The following is a 20,850-nucleotide window of genomic DNA, read 5'->3' on the forward strand; positions in this document are numbered from 1 at the left end:
GGGTCAGACCTGTTCAATTTCTTTATCAATGATCTGGATGAGGGGATCGAGTACACCCTCAGTCAGTTTGCAGATGACACTAAGCTGGGCAGGGGTGTTGATCTGCTGGAAGGTAGGGAGGCTCTGCAGAGGGATCTGGACAGGCTGGAATGATGAGCCAAGGCCAATTATATGAGGTTCAACGAAGTGAAGTGTCTGGTCCTGCACTTGGGTCACAACGACCCCACTGAACACTGCAGACTTGGGGAAGAGCGGCTGGAAATCTGCCTGGTGGAAAAGGACCTGGGGGTGCTGGTCAACAGCAGCTGAACATGAGACAGAATATGCCCAGGTGGCCAAGAAGGCCAATGGCATCCTGGCCTGTATCAGCAATAGTGTGGCCAGCAGGACCAGGGCAGTGATTGTCCCTCTGTGCTCAGCACTGGTGAGGCACACCTCAAATCCTGTGTTCAGTTTTGGGCCCCTCACTACAGGAAAGACACTGAGGTGCTGGAGTGAGTCTAGAGAGAGAAACAAAGCTGTGAAGGTTCTGGAGCACAAGTCTTACAAGGAGCTGCTGAGGAAGCTCGGGGTGTTTAGCCTGGAGAAAAGGAGGCTCAGGACCTTATTGCTCTCTACAGCTGCCCAAAAGGAGGCTGTAGACAGGTGGGGTTGGTTTCTTCTCACAAGCTTCTAATAAGCAATAGGAAAAGACGAAATGTCCTCAAGTTGTGGCAGGGGAAGTTTAGATTGGATGTTAGGAAAAATTTCTTCACTGAAAGGGTTGCCACGCATTGGAACAGGCTGCTCTGCAAATGGCGGAGTTGCCATCCCTGGGGGTATGTAAAAGATGTGTAGATGTGGCACTTGGGGACGTGGTTTAGTGGGGGACTTGGCAGTGCTGGGCTGGCAGTTGAATTTCATTATCTTTTCCAACCTAAATAATTCTATGACTTCATGATTCTCATTCTTTCCAACCAAAAAGCTGCCTACGTCAAAGGAAGAAAACATTAACAGAAAAAAAGTAGTGGTAGCCCTGTAACCCTGTTAAGTTTGAATAAATTACAGGGAGAACTATCACAAGATTATCTTTACTGTCTTATTATGTGAAATGGGTTGAATAGAGGACTTCCTGAAGAATAAAAGTTTTCGGAGAGCTTGATGTTGCAATCCTGATATTTGCTACAGAGAATCTACCTACAAGACACTTACTTGCAATGGACTGAGTAATTTGCATCTATGAGTGTTGCTCACCATAGGAGAGCTGTTAAAAGTCTGATAAAGCTTGAATTTCTCAATTATTAAACTTAAATAAAAGCTAAAAAAGCAACAACTGTAAAACAATTGAATTTGCTAATGTTAACTCTTCCATAACATTCAGTGTTAATATGATACCAAGCCTATCTGAGTTGGAGGGCTTCCTAATATTTCTGTAAAACATAAAATACATTTCAACAACATAAAAATGCTTGCTCTAATAAGAATGAACTGAATTAGGCACAACAAGGAGTAAGAAAAAGGAGATTTTGCATCAATATGGTAAGCATATGTTCTATCCTTTACAAAATGCCATTGTGCAAGCTATTTGGTGGGATAGGCTGCTGGTTTGGTGTTGATGGCTGCAACAGATTTATTGTCTTTCAAACTCATGTCAGCTGCAGCAAAACAAAGAAGTATGTCAGTATGTTAAATTACAAATCTTTTCCCATTTTCAAAAAATGTTTCAGCACTAGTCAAAGTTTCAAGTCCTCAGATATTTTATACCTCTCAATTCATCTATTCCTCTTCAGTACTCACACATATATTTCCAGCCAGGACAGGTGCACAGTTCTGCCACATATCATTTAGTCTAAATATTCAACATTTGGTGATAAGCCAAAGAGACTTTTTTTTTTCTTTCCAGAGGGAACTCTGTAGTTTTCTTTTGAGAGAGAATAGGAATGAAAGGGGAATCCCAGAAATTCCCTTCCCATTAGCTCTGTGCTTGAAATATTGTTAACACTTTCATTTTCTCACTCCTACTCTCATCATTTGAATCTGGGTCATAACAGCATGCCTACCCTTCAGTACCCTGAGTGGGTGGTTGTTTTGGCTGGAACTAAGGCATACTTGCTTTGTGACACAGAGTGCCCTTATGGTGACACATACCTGTCCTTTTCAGTTACTTTCTATACCTTGTCTTTTTTTTTCTTAATCATCTTGTTTATTATAAAAGATAGACTAGAGAGTAGAATTCATGTTATTCAGTATTTGTATTGTTTCAACAATGCGTGGGAGGAAAGCCTATGAAATACTTTAGTCTATTCCCTACAGCATCTTTTCCCTTACCATATACCTTTCCCTTAGTAGAATACTTTGATCCATGCCCTACCCTCAAATACTACAGCTCATGCCTGAAATCTCAGGTTCAGTCTCTAGTACTAGATTCTTAAGATCCAAAATGAAGAATCTGCAGAGCTAGAATTAAATTACAGTAGCTATTAAATTCACTTATTGTCAGACTGATTATGTAAAGAGAGGATCAGACCTATAAGAACTCTTGCATGAAAAGAAAAGAGGGACCAAAAGAGATATGTGAAAGAAGTCCAATCTTCAAATTTCCTTGCTAGCCGAAAAACAAAATCAAGAGCTGGTACATAAAAGGCTTAAATGATGAGCAGCAGTATGGGAGTGACACCTGTAGATTTATGCCTTTCCAAGCAAGTGAGGTCTCCTATTGACTCTGCATGTGTCTCATTGAAATGTTTCTTTCTATCCTGTTTGAAGGGTGAAAAGACTCTGTGAGCAAATAATTCTGTACTTCTAGAAAAGGTGCAGAGAGACAAGATACTATTTTTCTGAACATCCAGCATTCTGAGTGTGATTCCAATGAAGATAAAGAAGAGTGATTATTCTATATGGTTTTGTTCTTCCTTCCCAGTTATTGTTATATGATTATTAAATAATCGACAAATATTCTAAACAGGTGCTATTTTAAAATTTCTATAAAATCAGTACCAACAAACTGTCCAAAGTAGTTCACACCTATTTGTTTTTAGCTAACATACTGAGTAGAGACAAATTGCTTGTGTAGTTATAGACAATATTAAAACAATCCTAAAATTATATAAATATATGTATACTGTTTGCTTTTACTGTTACTGCCACAAAACAAATGCATGATTTGCAACCTGGTTAATTAGCATCAGGGCTGTTCTTTCTAAATTACAAGTGAGTATCTCTATGCCATCCTTTTTCTTTGAATCTAATTAAGGCTAATGCATACTGCCCTACAAGAATTTGCAAGCTGTAGAGAGAAATAATGCAGTGTTAGTTTTGTAATTTGGTGCACAGGACACATTTGTGCTAAATCTCTGTAAACTGGGCCCGTGGTCAAAAGGAGCAATTAGCACTTTGTTAGTATGCAATGATGTACTAATCTACACAGTCCCCAAAAGCAATTGTCTAATCCTTTTGCCCTCATCTACAAATTTTCTACAGTATGTACCAACCTGCCCCTAAAATGGTCCATTACAACACAGTTACTGTAAAAAAGGGTTTCCTGTGATTACAATCTATGTAGCAATTAGAATTTGTTTATTGGAAAAAAACCCATGTTGTTCCATTAACCCCTTTTTCTGTGCTGAGATAGCTGCATAGTTCTCTGAAAGTGTTAAACAGCTGTAACTGTTCTATTAAAGAGCAAAAGGGGGTCAAATCTAGGTGACAGAATATTTCCATCTGAACCCCCTCTAAAAGTTTTTCCTAACTAAAAATAAACTGCTGCAAGCCGTGATCTCCAGGAAAATAAGCCTGGTGCTAAAAGTGGACGGATGGTAAAAATCAGAGAAAGTATCGATAACACCAACAGCTGTGAGAGGACTAAACCCTAATATTCTGTGAGTGTTCCACATCCCCCTCTTGTGGCTGCTATGTAAAGGATGTGAGTCTATCAGGAGTACCACTTAAACTAACATTTAATATAGATGGCCTTTGTGATAGCCACCAGAGATAGTCCACAGTGAGGGCTACAAAAATCAAGGAGGAAAACAAGGCAGCATACTGCCAGAAATCTGAGAGTGTTAGAGCTTTGCTGGTAAAGGCCTAGTTTCAAAGGCTGTTTTCCAAAAATGAGGCTCATTATAAGGTATCTCAGCTGTGGCACCCACCAGCCAAAACACCTTCAGTCACTAATCATTTTGGAAAATCTTGGCAGTCCAATATTTGCCTACACACTAAGGGGTTACAGGCACCCTCTCCTCCCTATTTCAGTTGCCTAGAAGCAAGCTAATACTGCAGTTTCATATTTACCCAGAAAACTCACAAGGTATCTACCACAGTTCCAAAAAGAGTATGGAAAACTAAGATGCTAGCTCCCTCACACTAATATTGAAATTTAATCCTCAAGTTAAAGGAGAAAATAAAAAAGAAAGTTCTATGAACTGACAGCACAATCAGTAACTTTAACAGAATGAACCTTCATAGAGACATCTAAATAAAAAGACATCCTTCAGAGTCACTGCCCATATAGCTGTCTCTGATATTATGCAAAAGCATCTTCAGCTCTTCGGACTGTGAGAACAATGGGCACACTCTGGGATTTGACAGGAGGAAGGGAAGAACAGTGAAAAGGTTTATGTATAAATAAATATCATTACCTAAACTATTTGCAACACTGCATAAACTAATATATTCCTTCTAACCTTCTGAAAGAAATAAGTTAGAGATTATGATGGGATGAGACTATTTAGATCAATTTTAACATATAGAATACCCTAACATTACAAAATTTATTAATGGATCTGTTACACAGCAAAATAGTTCTACTAAGGTCATATCAACTACTTGTCCACCTCATTCAATTCCTTGTGCAAGCAGCAGTACCTGATTCATTTGATTTCCTCCATCTGTCTTTCTGTTTCCTCAGTTCAGCACTCCAGGACACCACCTTTTGCAAAGAATGCTTTAAATTTGCTCTGGAAAGAAAATACAGTAGCTTGGATATTATCCAACAGGGCTAAGCAGGGAGAAGATTTCTTTGCTTGTTTGCTTCTAAGCTGCAGAAAGCTATCTGAAATATTTGTAACAGTACTGAATTAGTTTTCAGTTACTTCATTTAGCTTTCACTGTCAATGAGTTTTGTAACAGAGCAGTGGTAGGTGAGGAGTAGATAATATGTTAACAAGAAGGCTGTTCCTGTGTCTACTTAGTGTCAGCACCTGCCATTTGGGATTCTCTCCAAAATTTGTGTTCCGTTTGTGAGAATACTGAAAAACAATGAAGAGACTTACTGAGTATTGTAGTTCTGCTTGTCTACACTTACTTAGCAAATTAATAAAGAAAAAGAAATGACCATATGGAACTATAAGTTTTCAGATATGTTATCCACAGTGCACAGCAGTAAAATCCTGCCAAAGATTCAGCATTTGAACATATTGTTTAATATTCATGCAGCAAAATTTAAACTGATTATGTTCCAAAAATATTTTTTTAGATTTGACTTTGCTGAAAATAGTGAATTACTCATCTGATTAATATATTTTTATTTAAATAAAATAACATATTTTAATATATGTTGCTATCATGCTGTTATAAATATTGGAAATTATTAACACTGGGAGAGTATTAAAAATTTAAACTGTTTCACCATCTGTGCTGTTTGTTTATTCTTCACATTTCATTCAACTTGGACAGTGAAAATAGATTAATTTGTTTTTCTCTTTCACTCCTGTGTGGTAGCATAACAATTCAGTGTCTCTGCTACAAACATTGCAAGGGTATATTTATCTCCAGACTGCCAAATCAAAAAAACAGTGTTCTCATACAATTAGAAATAAATAAATAAATAAATAAATAAATAAATAAAATCCCAAACACAGCTCGACTTCATTAAAATAATTACATGGTTGGCTTATTGTTTCAGATTTTTATGTTCTTAACTTTTCTCAATATACTGCAGGCAAGCCTGGCCTTACACAGCTGCTGTATATCTATCTGATGTACTTCACAAAAGCCTTTTGCAAAAAGTTTGTCAGCTAACCATGACAAAGGATGCCTGAAGTGTGATGATAAGGTGCACTTGTCTTCGGTAAAGCAGTCTGTGTTACTTTTCTGTGATGAATGGAAGGCCAGTGTGAAGACTTTTCCATAGGGCCACCTTAACGCAGAATGTCCTGCCCACTTGATTGTTGTAGTTTAAAAGCACTAAACTCTTCAGCTGCAAAGTCAGTGAAGATGGAAACAAGTTTCAAGATCCAGATTTACTGCAGAGTGGTTCCAGCTCTGCTATCCTGTTACAATTTTGCTGTTCAGCTGGAATATCTCAGAGGCATTCTTCTTCCATATTAAAATGAAGAAAAATCTGAAAAACTGAATCCTGAATTGATGTTCCGCCTCACAAAGAGAGGCCATATCCCAAGGCCATTTAATCCCTCAGAATCTGATGGAGGAGCAACTCCCCACTGAATCACTTAAATTATAGCATGAAAACCAAAAATAAATCTGTTTGATTAGCAACAACAAACACTTTCTTTGTTCCATGTTCTCAGGCACAATGGCTAGAGATCAATGTCATCTCTAAGTTGGAGTAGATTCCATGCATTCCTCATAAAATACTTCCCGAATCGTGCCACGATCATCCCACATTTACTGATTCCAAGCCTGGATTCAGTGGCAAAGATCTAAGCCTGAGGTCTTTGTTTTTTCTCCAAGTAAAACAAAATAAAACCAATTTCATACAACACAAAACTTCAGATTGTTATCATTCTCTACTTACCTCTTAGTTATGCTTCTCCTGGACTATTTCCAGCAGCCATTCCACTGTAATTCACTCATTAGCTGCAGTGTTCTGAATTTCAACTGAACTTTTTAAGGCTCTAGTAGCAGAGATGGAAAACAGAGAAAAGTTAAGGTTCAAACCTCTTCTAAATGAATCTTTTTTTTTTCTTGGCAATTTACTTTGTGTGGATCACACAGTGACCAGAGCAAGAAGAACACCACTCAACCCATGCTCTCCCCAGTTACATCACAGTGAATCGGGACAACAAGAAAACCAAGGAATTAAAAAAAAAAGAAAAAAATTGTGATTTAGAAGGAACATTTGAAAACCTTTAAAAATGACAGCTTTGAATGTAATATAGAAATGAAGAACAGGTATAAACAAATTAGACTTTTCTTACATATGAACATAACCAGATAGATTTGTTTTATCCTTTCATTTGCCCTCAAATTTTGATAAGAATTGTCTTGCATGCTAATTGCCTGGGATTTGAAAGGTCTGACACACAACTTTCATGGTAGTCAGTTTCACTAATAGCTCTCCACTTTCATTTTTCAAGAAAATAATCACACTTTTCAGAGACATAATTTTCTTATTCATTTTCTCAGGGGGGATTAAAATGTTAAGTCCTTTATTCCTTAGCTTTGATGAGTCTGGAATGGATTGTGAATGTGATATTGCAAATTGGCAGAAAGATGTTATTTTGTCTGAATTTTTGAATCAGCCTCTCTCAAAGAGTCTAATCAAACCTGTCACTCTTATGAAGACTGACATGGCCAACAAGTGTGCTGCTGAAATGCAACCTGCCAGACTTAGCAACTCCTGCCATAAGTGCAATTGAAAACCTGGGTTTTCTATTGATCCCAACTTGGTTTTGCTATAAGCTGACTTCCGTAGCTGGATGTCATCAATATTTCTGTCAGAAACGTTATTGCACGTGCTGTTCATGTTCAATTTACAAAACACTGAAGTGACAATGATGGGGCTATTTGAAGATTTATTGTTGAACAGTGAGAAACAATGTATTTCCTGATGTCAAGGAAGACTCTATATGTGCTCAGACACCAGCAAGTGCAGAAGTAATTTATCTATCCTTCCACAGGCCGTTGGAAAAGCCATTTCCATTTGTAGCTCAAAAGAGCCTTAGGCTTAAAAATAGATGGTTAAATACTCTCTGACCACTCAGAACTAAGGTGTGGTTTACTGCAATTCATACTACAAAATGAGTGATTTTCATTTTCTTCCTCTCTATGGGTATGGCTTGCAAATACATATTCCCTTGTTCTCTCTCTCCTCTCTGAATGTTGCACTTTTCCTGCTGCATTCAGCAGCATAGCTTACACTCAGATCACAGCTGGTCATTTCAGGCCACTGGGAAGATTCTGAATCCTCCACCCAAAACTAAAGGTTACATTTTTAAAAGAAATATGAGGATTAGGCAAGCAGGGGTTACTGAGTTTAGGGGGGATTGAACAGCTAACTCACTTCACCTCCAGTAGTAATCCAAGATTGGAATTTGGGAAATTATTCTCAGGCAACACTCAGAAGGGAGTTTTGTCTGAACAGAGATGTCAGGATTGGATCTTTACAATACCATCCTTTACTAAAGCTGAATGGTATCAGGCCTGTTGCAAGGGCTTTGCTACATTATATTTCCTTAATATAAGTAAGCAAGAACAAAGGAGTCTGTATAAAGCAGAGAGTAAGTTCAAAAAAAACAGTATCTCAGCAAGTATCTGTGGGTATGAAGGCTATAATGATAATATTAAATAGCTAAATGTTTCCAAATCAATCCAGTCAAGTACCTATTAGAAGGAAAAAAAAGGAAAAAAGAAAAAAAGAAAAAGCTCTCCTTTTTTCCTCAGCTGCGGTGGTGCAGCACCTGCCATTAGCTGTGGTGGTTCCTATTTTCATATTGTCTGACAGTAGCAGTTGGACTGAGCCAGAGCCAGTGAGGCCGAGAGGCAGACTCCCTGCTTCCACAAAGCTGAATTTAATAAGATGAGAACAGTATGCCAAGATGGTGAACTCCCTCCCTAGCACTTATCATGACACTAGTCACTCAGCAGGGCCCTTATTGCAGCAGTAATCTGGGTGAGCCTGGCAGAGCATCCTGCTTACAAGTTCAATATAATAGAACAGCAGGGCACTGGAGGCCTGGCAGAAAAGCTTAGCAAAGTTAAAGCCTATTACACTATGCTTGAAAAAAATGGCTCTCAAAATATTATATGCCGAGCAAAAATCTGGACATTCCAAATGCAGGGACATAGTAAGCCTCCTCTATCAGGGTGCACTCATTAGTCTATAGACACAAGCAACATGGATTTAAAAGTCCACAACCTGCATGGAAATGGATATGCAAATTTGTCCTTTCCTTCTGCTTGGCTTGAATTTAATAGGCAACAGTAGAGCATAATATATAGATAGCAAAAATGAAACTTGAATATGCTCTGAACTGCATTAAGTTGTTGAGGTTAGAACATCCCTGCTCTGCATTTTATCTCCTTTATATTTTCATAAAGAACAAAAATCATTTGGAAGTAATTACCCATCTCACTTGCATATACTGTGATGTGAACATAAAATCTCAACCCTGATAAGACCTGTGGCAAGGAAGCTGTATCAGACACATCTTTCATGTAGCAACATATGACCACATGGCCAACAGCATTTAAATTAAATAATAATAAACATTTGGGTGTGAGCTGCTCAAAGTAGTATCATAAGTCAAACTATATTTTCCCCTGGGTTATTACTTATATGATTGAACATTTTAAAGTCCATTTTAGTCCTCTCCCTATTTTTAGCCTCAGTGGTGTCTATTATTGTATAGACTTGAAATTAATCAGGAATGTGCTGATACAACCTTGAAACAAGGTCTTTAATTTGAATGGCATTTTGAAAAGATAATTTTACTTGTTAGGAATTGCCAGAAAAGTCTTTCCATCTGGTCAAAAGACCATAATGATAATATTGACCATAAATTCCACTGAAATAAATTCTAATATGATAAAACAGATAAAAAGAGATGGAAAAAGAAGAGGTAGGCATATACTTTTCTGCATAAACTTCACTTCTTGTGGGAAGATAAGCATGTCATCTGGCCATTTTTCAAAGTCAATCAGGCTTTCTTTTTCCTAAACACAACCCTTAAAGCCATATGACATGCCCCTGGGTTTTCCCTATACTGTATATTCACCATTCCAGAAGAGATAGTGTCTCCTGTGGTTTCTCCACCATATACATATATCCCATATACAATAGAACTGCATGTCCTTCCAGCTAGAAGGAACCTCAAGAGGTTTTCAGTCCAACACCCTGCTCAAAAAAGGATCAACACAGCATTCAGAGGATGTTGCTCTGGTCTTTGTCCAGATAGGGTCTTCAAAAACTCCAAAAAAGTATGGAGATCCATAATTTCTTTGGGCCCCTCTTTCAGTGTTCACAGTGAAACAATCTTTCCTTATTTCCTATAAGCTATAACCTTTCCTATTTCAATTCATAGCTCTCATTCACCCACTGCGCTCCTTAGTAAAGAAATTGTGTTTGCCTTCTTAAAAAACAACTTTTAGGTATCAGAAAGCTGCTACTAAATGCCCCACACCTTCCATAAACAATCTTGCTCTCTAAAGAAGCAGAGTCCCTTCAGGTTCTGCTGACAAGACACGTGCTGCAGCCTCCTGACCATCTTGGTAGCTCTCTGCTAGACTTGCTGAAGTTTACCAGCATCTTCCTTGTGCTGGAGAGCCCAAAACTGAAGGCAGCCTCAAAAAGTGGCAGAGGGGAATAATCACGCTTTGATCTACTGGCTACAGTCCTGTTGAAATCTCCCAGTGTACATAGACTACTGCCCACCAGGACCTGCAGGGCCTTTCCAGAATCTTTCAGTGCTAGTGTGGCAATCCATATGAACAAGGCTTGGTGATCTGGTGACTTCCTTGAATTGCTTAAAGAAAACTTCATCTATTTCCCAATATTGACTACATGATTTGTAACAGATTCCCACTACCATGTTGCTTTCACAAGCCTCTCCTCTGATGATGACTCACAAGTCCTCAGTCACCCTACCTACTGTTCCACAAAAGAGATCAATACATCCAGGCTGCTTCCTCACATAGATAGCACCCCCTTCCTTGTCCTTGCTGCCTGTTGTTCCTAAAGAACTTGTGTGTTCCTTACAATGCAGAGATCCTGCCACATCTCAGATATTCTTATGCTGCCTTAGTTCTGCACCTGCACACAGAGATCCACGTCCTCCTGTTTGCTTCCCAGACTGTGTGCATTTGTGCACAAACACTTGAGGCAAACCTTCTTTTAACTTGTCTTATCCTTCCTGAGGGCTCTCTTGCTCCTGTCACCCTGTCCCATGTATTTACTGCCCCGACTGCTCTTCCCTCACTTATGTGCAAGCTGTCATCACCATCCCCTGACGTACCTGGTTTAAAGCCTGTTGGCAAAGATCATATGTGTGGATATTTTGGATACTCTAGGGCACCTCAAATGGAAAGTACTTGCGTTTAGACAGTTAAATCCTGCCCTTAGTGTCTGAGTCCAAGACATACAACTGCTTCTGTCTGGTCATGTCTATTTCTCATCTCATCCTTCCAGTCTGTACCACTTTATTGACCATTTAAACAGAGGAACAGACCTGGTATCCTTTATAAATGCAGAGAAAGAATATTTTAGAAGCAGATTTTAGGACTGTTTTTGAGTAAAGACCCTCCTGTGTGAAAGAAATTGACTTCTTTTAATCATCCATGAGAATCTAGCTAAAAAGCACTCAAGCTTCAGTGCAAACATAGCAAAACCAGCTAAAATATTCCTACCTTAGCACAAGGATCAACAATATTTGACAGATGTAATAAACACAGCAGGTAGCAAAACTGTAGGTAACACACAGCCCTTAGTCAAGGTGCCTGTGTGCATGAATAGCCAAAATGGCCCTGGCCTGCCTCAGATGGAATCTCCACACATCCACAAGTCCAGAAGACCTACCTAAGCTCAGCCCTGAGCCTTTGTTTCTTTCCTAAGCTTCTCCGGAGGAGTGTTGGTTTTCAGCTCAGCTGGCACTGTGCTCCTGCCTGTCAATGCATCCAGTTGACCCTATGGACTGGCTTCCCAGCTTGAACCTGGGGTCTGCCTGGCAATTGCAAGACCTGACTCTGACCTGCAGATTGACCTCTGGCTTGACCTCAGACCTGCTTCATCATCATGAACTTGCCTGGTAATTTCAACTCTTGGTTGGGCCTGGCTACTACCTCTGGGCCTGCCCTGCTCAGGGTGGCTCCTGGCTGATGAGACCCCTGCCCTGCTGACCCCTGGCTCTATCCCTCTTAGGGGCCCTCTGGCCCTTGCTGGCCCCTGATGAAAACTGTAAAAATGGTTAATGCATGGTACTGGGAGCTAAGCATGTAGTCAAAGCATTACTGTGAAAACAGCGGAGGCAGCACTTGGAATTATACTGCAAAAGAGAAGCTTTCGAAAACATCACTTGTTTCCTTTCCCCCTACAGTTCTAGGCTGCTGGCTAAATTTAATATGTATTCATCTCTCTATTACCTTTGAAAGCCTCTACTTAAGTACTAGTTTTCTTACCTCAGACCCTCTCTGCAGTGCCTTGTTATATTCTGCCGTGTTGTTGTGATAAGTGAGAGTCTCCTAATTTAACTTAATATTGGCAGACTTGACTGATTTCCACTCTAAAAGGGATGCTTTGTGGATTTTGTGGAAAATGTTAATAGTTCACTTAACCCAGAGAAGACATTTTGTATAGTAAATTACAACCCATCATCATTCTTTAGATTCATGACACTTCTGTGCAGGCATCAGAACTGAGAGTAGTTTGATTTTTTCTGTATGCTGTCACCACAGCCAACATACTGGGGAGCTGAGGACATGCACAGTGTCTTATAACCCCTGCACACTATAAAGACCAGTCATACCTGCAGTTCATCTGAAAGGATTCCAAGTTTAGCATAAGGTTAAAAAAAATTAGAACCAGTTTATAAAACCAACAATCTTAACTCTGCTCTGCAGTATGTTTTGGGATAACCATTTAATGAAGTTCTTTTAATATTTGTAGTTGTAAATTTCATGGAGTTTATTTGTAAACACACACTGGCACCGGGAATTTGGATTACTTTTTTTCCTTTGTCATTTTGAAGTATACTAACTTTTGTTCCTCACTAGTAAGTGAGTTCTTATTAACTGATAATCCACCTCAGCAAAAAAACTCCTGGCTAGGATTAGACAACTTCATGAAAATAAGCCAAAGAGCCTTAGAGAACAGCAGTGTCCCAGAACACTTTTCAGGGCCTGTGGACATGACTTGCATGGACTGAAGCAGCTAAGCCTTTAATTTCAACAGAACCTTAGTGAAAAGGCACTGTAAGAAGCCCTTGCTTTACTTTGGGGGAAAGCCTCTGGTGTTAGAAAACAAGGATACCACTAATGTCCTCCTGTGCATATCCAACACTGTGAGCAAGAACAGAAACAGAGCACTTCCAAATCTTACCAAAGAATATTTTTTTCTCTTTTAAGTCCCATTTTGGGCAACTGGTTTTAGTTTTGTAGCCTATCATCTAACAGTGAAACATTCCCAGGCAAATGCTATGTTCTGGATAGCATTAAATGCTATTGGTAGATTTTGGATTATCTTGTTAATATTAGGTTGGTATTCAAACATTTCAGTGTCATATGAAGGATAGATAATTTCAAATTATTCTGTTGTTGAAGCCAAAATTAGTGACTAAACTTTTCAAATAAGCTTTTAATATCACTAGACATCAGGAGTACTGCAGAAACCATTAGCAATGTAGTTTCATGAAAGAAGAAATTCCTTTGGATATTCTGACTGATGGGACCAGTGTACTTGTGGCAGGGAAGGGAACAAATGAAAGCAGCCCTGGAACAGAACGCACCATGTAGGTAGTGTTACATATGAGTGTGCCACTTGGCTTGTGCTGTAGCAGCTGTTACTCAAAACCATATGGGAATTTCTGAAGACAACTTTTATTCTGAAGTTCCTCATCTGACTTAGCAGAGATGAATACATAGTAATGAGTATGTATACTCTTTATGAAATTTTAAGAAAAACGACTTCCAACATTCTGAAAGCAAAATCTTAGTGCCTTTGCATATTGGATATCTCTTAACTTAGATACTTAGGACAAATAAAATAAATGTTTTATTTTGTGGGACCAGATGGCTAACACCTCACAGACTAAAACACCAGCTGCCAATTTGTTTGTTGGTGTTTGGTTTTAAGTTACTGCACGCACTGGGAGGCAAAGAATAAACTTTTAATTTATGACAAATTTATTATATATTTCACAATTTGAATTTCAGTCAAGTTCACATTGAGTAGAGCAACAACCTGAGGCAAATCCTTGTACTTTTCTCTCAGGAAATATTTTCCTACATGTACTTATGCCACCATTTTGATGTGAAAGTTGGAAAGTCATGCTTAAAACAATCCAGTACTCCTTGAGTTCCAAAAATCAGTGCTGGAGGAATAGCTGATTGTGATTTGCTTTTGATGATGGTTTCAGGTTTTTTTCTGTTGATATCTATTTCCAGCAACCATTCCAGCTGTGCATGCAGTACATTGTAACTATTCTTACACATTCCTCAGCTGTGTCTAATGACATAAAAGGCCGAGATTCACCATTATTGATATATAATGCCATAGTCCAAAGATACTATGGCATAGTCTATGCCAACATCATATCTGAAGAAGTCTCAATATAATTTTTGTGTTCAAGACAAAATATATATATTCTACTTGAACAGAATTTTAAAGTATTATGCAATGGACAGACTGGATGTGGCACATACTAAGCCAATAATTCCAACTGACTCTAAACCTGTTTTTTACCAGACCTTGGCACTGAAAGTTTAAGGTATTATTGATATTTGTACTCAGAGCTAGTTTAGATATGGGGGAATAATTCATTCTCATTTAAAAATAATTGAAGTGCCTTTTGCATGGCTTATGTAAAAATTGACTTGTTGGTATACCATACCACTTAAAGTTATTTAATTTTTTTTATATTTGATAGTGTCTGATAACAGTAACTACAGAACAACTTGCACAAATGCTGTTTATAATATGATTCTAGTAGGCCACTGATCATGAAAACAGGATATCCACAAAACGGATTCTGTTAATCAGGAATAAACTGATTTGCTGGACTGCACTGCTGGGTAAACCATGTGAGAAAGAAAACCAGTTGTTTGACTTGAGTGTCAAATTTAGAAAACAAAAAAAAGAGTTGGTGTACCCAAAAAAGAATTATTTTTAAAAATTATTTTTCTGTGTACATCATTTATTTAAATTCCTTTTAATACATGACAATTAATTCAGGAAAGAAATTAATTAATAATTGGAATATTAACAGCCCCAGTTCTAAATAAAAATAATAAGAGATTAATGGGATTTATTTCAGGACAAAGAGATCTTAATTTCCTCTTGCCCAAGAATTATTGTGAATCTGTAGCTGAGGCCTTTGTAGGATAAACCAACTTGTAAAGTAGCTGCACATCAGAAGTTGGTGGTTTGTTATGGTTTTGTTTTGGTTTTTTTAGCTTCAGTCACTGTTTTTAGTTTATTCAGGAATGGAACTAAGTCACCAATATTACGTTTGCTTTTTCTCTCTATTTGGGAGACGTAAAATACTCAGTCCTTTCACTTGTGAACATTAAAATGATCAATAGAAGTCTTACACTGTTAGATTCCTGTAAACCAAAATCCATAAATCCAGTGTCGCCTGCTGAAATGGGATCTGGTAAGATGATTCAAGGGAGTTCAATCAGCACATTATGCACTGAGTATAATTTCTCATTGTAGACTAGACACAATGCCTATTTTTCAGATTTTAGAATGTACTGAATATGTAATTTTATATTATCCCTCAAGCAACGTTTTCAAGAAGATATTAGATCATTTCTATTTCCATCTCCTGATTTTCCTCCTGTTAGCTGGCTGGTTTAAATCTCAGTTCTGTCTTAGAAGTTAAACTGGTCCCTCCAAATATGGAAAGGTTTTTATTTGGAAGAGCTACTTAATGCCTGTTTATTCTGAAAACAAAAGGATGGCACTAAATGAAAGTGTGCTTGTATATTTGATTCCAACATTGCACAGAGCAGATGAGAAGTGAGACAAGTGAGCAATGTTCAAACATCCATACTCTGCTGTCTGAGGGTAGTGGGGTGGATCTGTGTGGACTTACACAGTTAGTGTAAATTACAGCTGATCTGACCCGCAGTCTCTTTCATGCCTGTCTGTGCTTTGTGGGACTGATAAGGAGCTGCTCAACTGTTGTAAGCCCTTGACCTTTCACTTGTCTAAAGTGGTAAGTGTGAAATTTGTGACCAGCTATACTTTGGTGCAATTTCAGAGCACATCAAGATCATGGCAGGAGATGGATGAATTGAACTGGATAGCATAAGAGCCAACATTACAGACTGAAATTCTGACATAAGATCCTTGGAGACAGGTTCATCTTTATATTATGCAGCATCAATGCTTGTTATTATAATAAAATTATACCTATAAAGAGGATTTTCATTACAGATGTTTATATTTTACTCTAAAAGGAGAATTTAACAAAGAGAAATCAAATAAAAACTTATCCTTTCTACAACTTCCTCTGTAGTCAGCAAATTAAAATGGGTAGGAACTTGTGAATGAGAACTTGGCTTTATGTATTTACAAATGTGTAAATGTCTCTGACAATGTCTCTATGACTTTACATTACGAAAACAAATTATCATCATCTCAAAGTAAGCCAATACTAAGATTCAAATCTCCATATCAAATTTTCAGTGAGATCACAGTTACTATTTTCCACTCCTTGATGCAGATGGATAGAAGGCCACAGGTCAAGAATATTTGAAGATGATACACTAGAGACTTTGCTTCTTTGATCTTGACTTATGGTGGGACTCAGCCATCCCTTCTGTGCCTGCCCTGTTCTGCTGCCATGGGCAGTGGGACAGGCCCTGCCTGACAAGGTCCTTGCTCTCCTGGCCTGCAGTACCCTGGTCACTGCTGCACTCTGGCTGCTGGAATTTGTTGTCATTGAAGCTTTAAATCCTCAATCAAATTAATGAATATTTGGTGAGAAAATTTAATTTCTGATTCAGTGGAGCAGTGGCAGTATTTCTTGACAAATTCTAAGGGGGAAAAGAGCCAGTTTTGGGCTCTTCAGTACAAGAGGGACATGGAGCTCCAGGAGTGGATCTGGGGGAGGGTGACTAAGTTGATTATGGGACTGGAGCATCTGTGTTAGGGGGATAGGCTGAGGGAGCTGGGCCTGTTCAGTCTCAAGAAGAGATGGCTGAGATGAGACCCCATCAATGTCTGCCAGTATCTAAAGGGGTGGGTGCCAAGAGGATGGAGGCAGGCTCTTTTTGGTTGTGCCAAGCAGTAGGACAAGAGGCAACGGCCAGAAACTGATGCACAGGAAGTTCCAGCTGAACATGAGGAAGGACTTGTTTACTGTGCAGGTGACCAAGCACTGGAACAGATTGCCCTGAGAGGGTGCAGTGTCCCTCACTGGAGATTTCAAGAACTGCCCAGATGCAATCCTGTGCCATGTGCTCTGGGATAGACCTGCTTGAGCATGGAGGTTGGACCAGCTGACCCCACTGTGGTCCCTTCCAACCTGACCCATCCTGTGATTCTGTGAAAAAAGTATACACATGAAAAAAGCATTATTGAAGATGGCTTCTGTTCACACATTTTTAATTTGGAAAACAAAATTTGTCAATAAAGCAATTTATGAACTACCACAAAGAGGTATTTTATGCTGTAATATTAAACTACTCTTCTATACATTAAATGTTCAATATTAATTACTTACATCCTTGCAAAAGATAGTAGAGTTTCTCATTCTAACTGGAGAGTGTACACAAGTTCTGCTGTCACTGCTAGAATTGTGCCCAAGCCATATCCTTGTTTAGCAGTCTTTTGTTTCAAAGATGATAATTAGAACACTACTTATTGCTCCTTAAATCCCACTAATATGGTTTCTGAGAGGTAATTTGAGGAAATCAGAAGACAAATTTTCAAAGCAGTGCATAATATGCGTACTGAAATTAGCCACATAAATAAAGGTCAAGTATGACTCAAACTTAGCAATAGATATTACGTTGCCACTGTATTGAGTTAATTTTATAATTGAGGTTTTTTACAGTTCTAAATGTATATATTTGATTCCAAAATGAATACTGGAGTGACCGTCAATCATGAGAATATATGAAATGTATAGATCAGACTGACCCAAACCAACAGTCAATGGCTTAGAATCATGAATGTTGGACCTATGCAATTGCTTGGACTAATTTACCCATTTATTCACTCTTCTACATTATGTAAAAAGAACACTTGGATGTAAGCTCAGATAGAAGACACTGCTTAAAAATTCTCTTCCATATCAACTGAGTTTTTTATATATCAGAAAGACTGATGAATATGAAAAGCTTAGTTTTGACAACCTGGAAAAAAACAAGGTTAAATGCAACTCCAAATATGGTTTAGCATGGAAGTTTATGACAATTGTAAAAAATATGCTTTTAAAAGAAAAAATACTTAATATTTAATACTGCAAATACGTAGTATGTAGAATTATGCCTGAGGGCTCTTTTGCTATGTTGAGTGGATTTAATTTAATTTTAGAAGGGCTGAAAAAATAGTATATGGTACACACTTTTCCAATCTACCAAGTTTTTGTTATTGTTGTAGAAAAGCAGAAAGGAGGTTGCACAACTAATGAGAAAAACCTCTAAAATAATTTGAATAGGAGCACAGTAATATAATGTCCACCTTGCAAGCAGTATAGCAGAGAGAACTGCTACACTGACAGCAAAGGCATTTCATTCACACAAATATTTTTACTTACACAAGAGAGAAAATCATTATCATCAAACCTGCTCTTACTGACGTAACTGTAAAACAAACATTAAATTAACTTTTCATTTAACATTATAAACAAATTTTAAATATTTTGCTATATTGGAAATGGAAAAAACCAACCCCCAAACCAAACATATAAGCAAACCAACCAAAACAAAAACCCAAGACCCCTCAACGAAGAAGCTTTGGTGAAGTCGTGTTTTGGTTAAAGTTTGTAATTTTTAGTGGTTTAGTACTTAAACTTGCACCAATGTTGTAATGTTATCTCCTTGTGAGTGGAGTATTTTAAAGAAGTCATAGGCTATGGAAAGCTGGAAACAATTTAGTGAATACTTTAAGAATCAGCATTAAAAAAAAAAGTACCTTATTTATACTCTGTAGATTATTGCTTAAACAATAGCATCTTCTATAAATATAAAATGCTATGCTTATGCAAACACAGGAGGTAAATCAGGTCATTTGTTTGGAATATTGAAGAAGTGTAACTCTTCTCAGAGTTGTACTGTTTGCATTCTGCCATGCATATCTACAGCCAATCTTAGTAGCTGAACTGCATTACCACCAATGCCTGGTTTCACTGAGACTTACTCTATGTAATTTATATGCTGCTAAACACATTCAATAAATATTGGCTGGTCACCCAGTTAATGTGCATTTGCTTTGCTTGTGCAACAGAACTGGAAGGATGGGACATACCCAAAATGATATTGTGCAATAGAAGATATATAGTAGTTTGGAAATACACAAAACTTTGTATGTGCTCATAACAAAATTTGAGGGACTTCATAGAATACAAAGATTTACCATAGTATTCAGTCAATCCTTTGGAACCTGTGTAAATATTTACACATTATATTTGTTTCACTATGAAATTAGATAGAGAAGAATATTGATTACCCTCTCTTTTTATCCTAGCATTCTTAACAAGGTAATAGCACCATTTCTCTTCAGCGTGCTTCAAAAGTTAAATATTTTGACACTTCAGAATTTTTTAATTACCTGTTATTATGAAGGTATTAATTAGTTCATTGCTTCATCAAATATAACTAGCTATTTGTACAAGCCTAGATAAACATCTAATTCTGTATTCATAAATAAAAGGATTATATATATGTCGGTGAAGTGCTGTATGTAACCTGCTATTGTGTCATGTAACCCTTGGGGCATTTTCCTTTGCGTTCACAGTCAGATTTTGATGTAGAAATGAACTGCATATATGATTCAAATGGGCTCCAGGCAGATGCTCAGATTTTTTCTGAAAACATATAAAAGCTTCAGGGAAACATCTTCCTTTGGTGATCATAAAAGCACCACTTGCATATTTCCATATGGAAGATCCTTAGAATCTTGTTCACAAACATAGGGAGAACTGAGAAGCAAACCTGAGTGGTTCTGGCACCCTAAGGGTTTTGGAGATAATAACTATGAGGAGAAGGTTCTTGTGTACATAGCAATGTGCTACAAATAATAGAAGATATTTTACTATTCTTAAATGTTTGGCAGTCCTCTGCTCTGGGGCTTTACTCTGGTCTGTTATAAAGCTAGATATTAATTTTGGACTTGATAGATATTTCCATAATTGACAATCATCTGTAATTACAAGTTATAAATACTTTGGACAAAGCACTTATTTAGAAACAAAATAATGCATATATATTCGTAAAATAATAGTAGTACCAAGTAAGTAAAATAATTAGTAGCAGTAAGGTAATGGATGGTAGCACTTATTAATTTGAAACTTGGTGGTTGTTGGTGGTTTTGTAGCTGTTTTACTAGAAAATTGTTGCCCTTCACAAAATTATATTAGGAAGTTAATCTTATCATCACATCATAACCACTACTAAATCAAAGCTGGCTGTGTTCACCTAAATTTTCATGTAAGTGATAGTGATGGTAGGCTAAGGGTGGGAGAAAGTCCTTTTTAAACCTGCATCCAAAACCATTGGTAAATGGAGCTGCATTCAAATATCTTTTTCCATTCTAGATCCAAGGTCAGTATAAATGGAAGTGACACATTTCTTTATCTGTATTGCTGAAATTCAAACTTTTTTTTTCAATTTTGCAGTGTCTCTCCTATATAATTCGGTTATACACAGTTGTCTTTTTCTGTGCATCCCCTGGCTTGTTACTTCCAGGGTGGTCTGCATTTCAGACTCGGTGCTGGGATGTTGCTTTGTTTTCCTTGTTTTCTTATTCTC

The sequence above is a fragment of the Aphelocoma coerulescens genome, chromosome 2, assembly GCF_041296385.1.
Source record: "Aphelocoma coerulescens isolate FSJ_1873_10779 chromosome 2, UR_Acoe_1.0, whole genome shotgun sequence".
Lineage (NCBI taxonomy): Eukaryota > Metazoa > Chordata > Aves > Passeriformes > Corvidae > Aphelocoma > Aphelocoma coerulescens.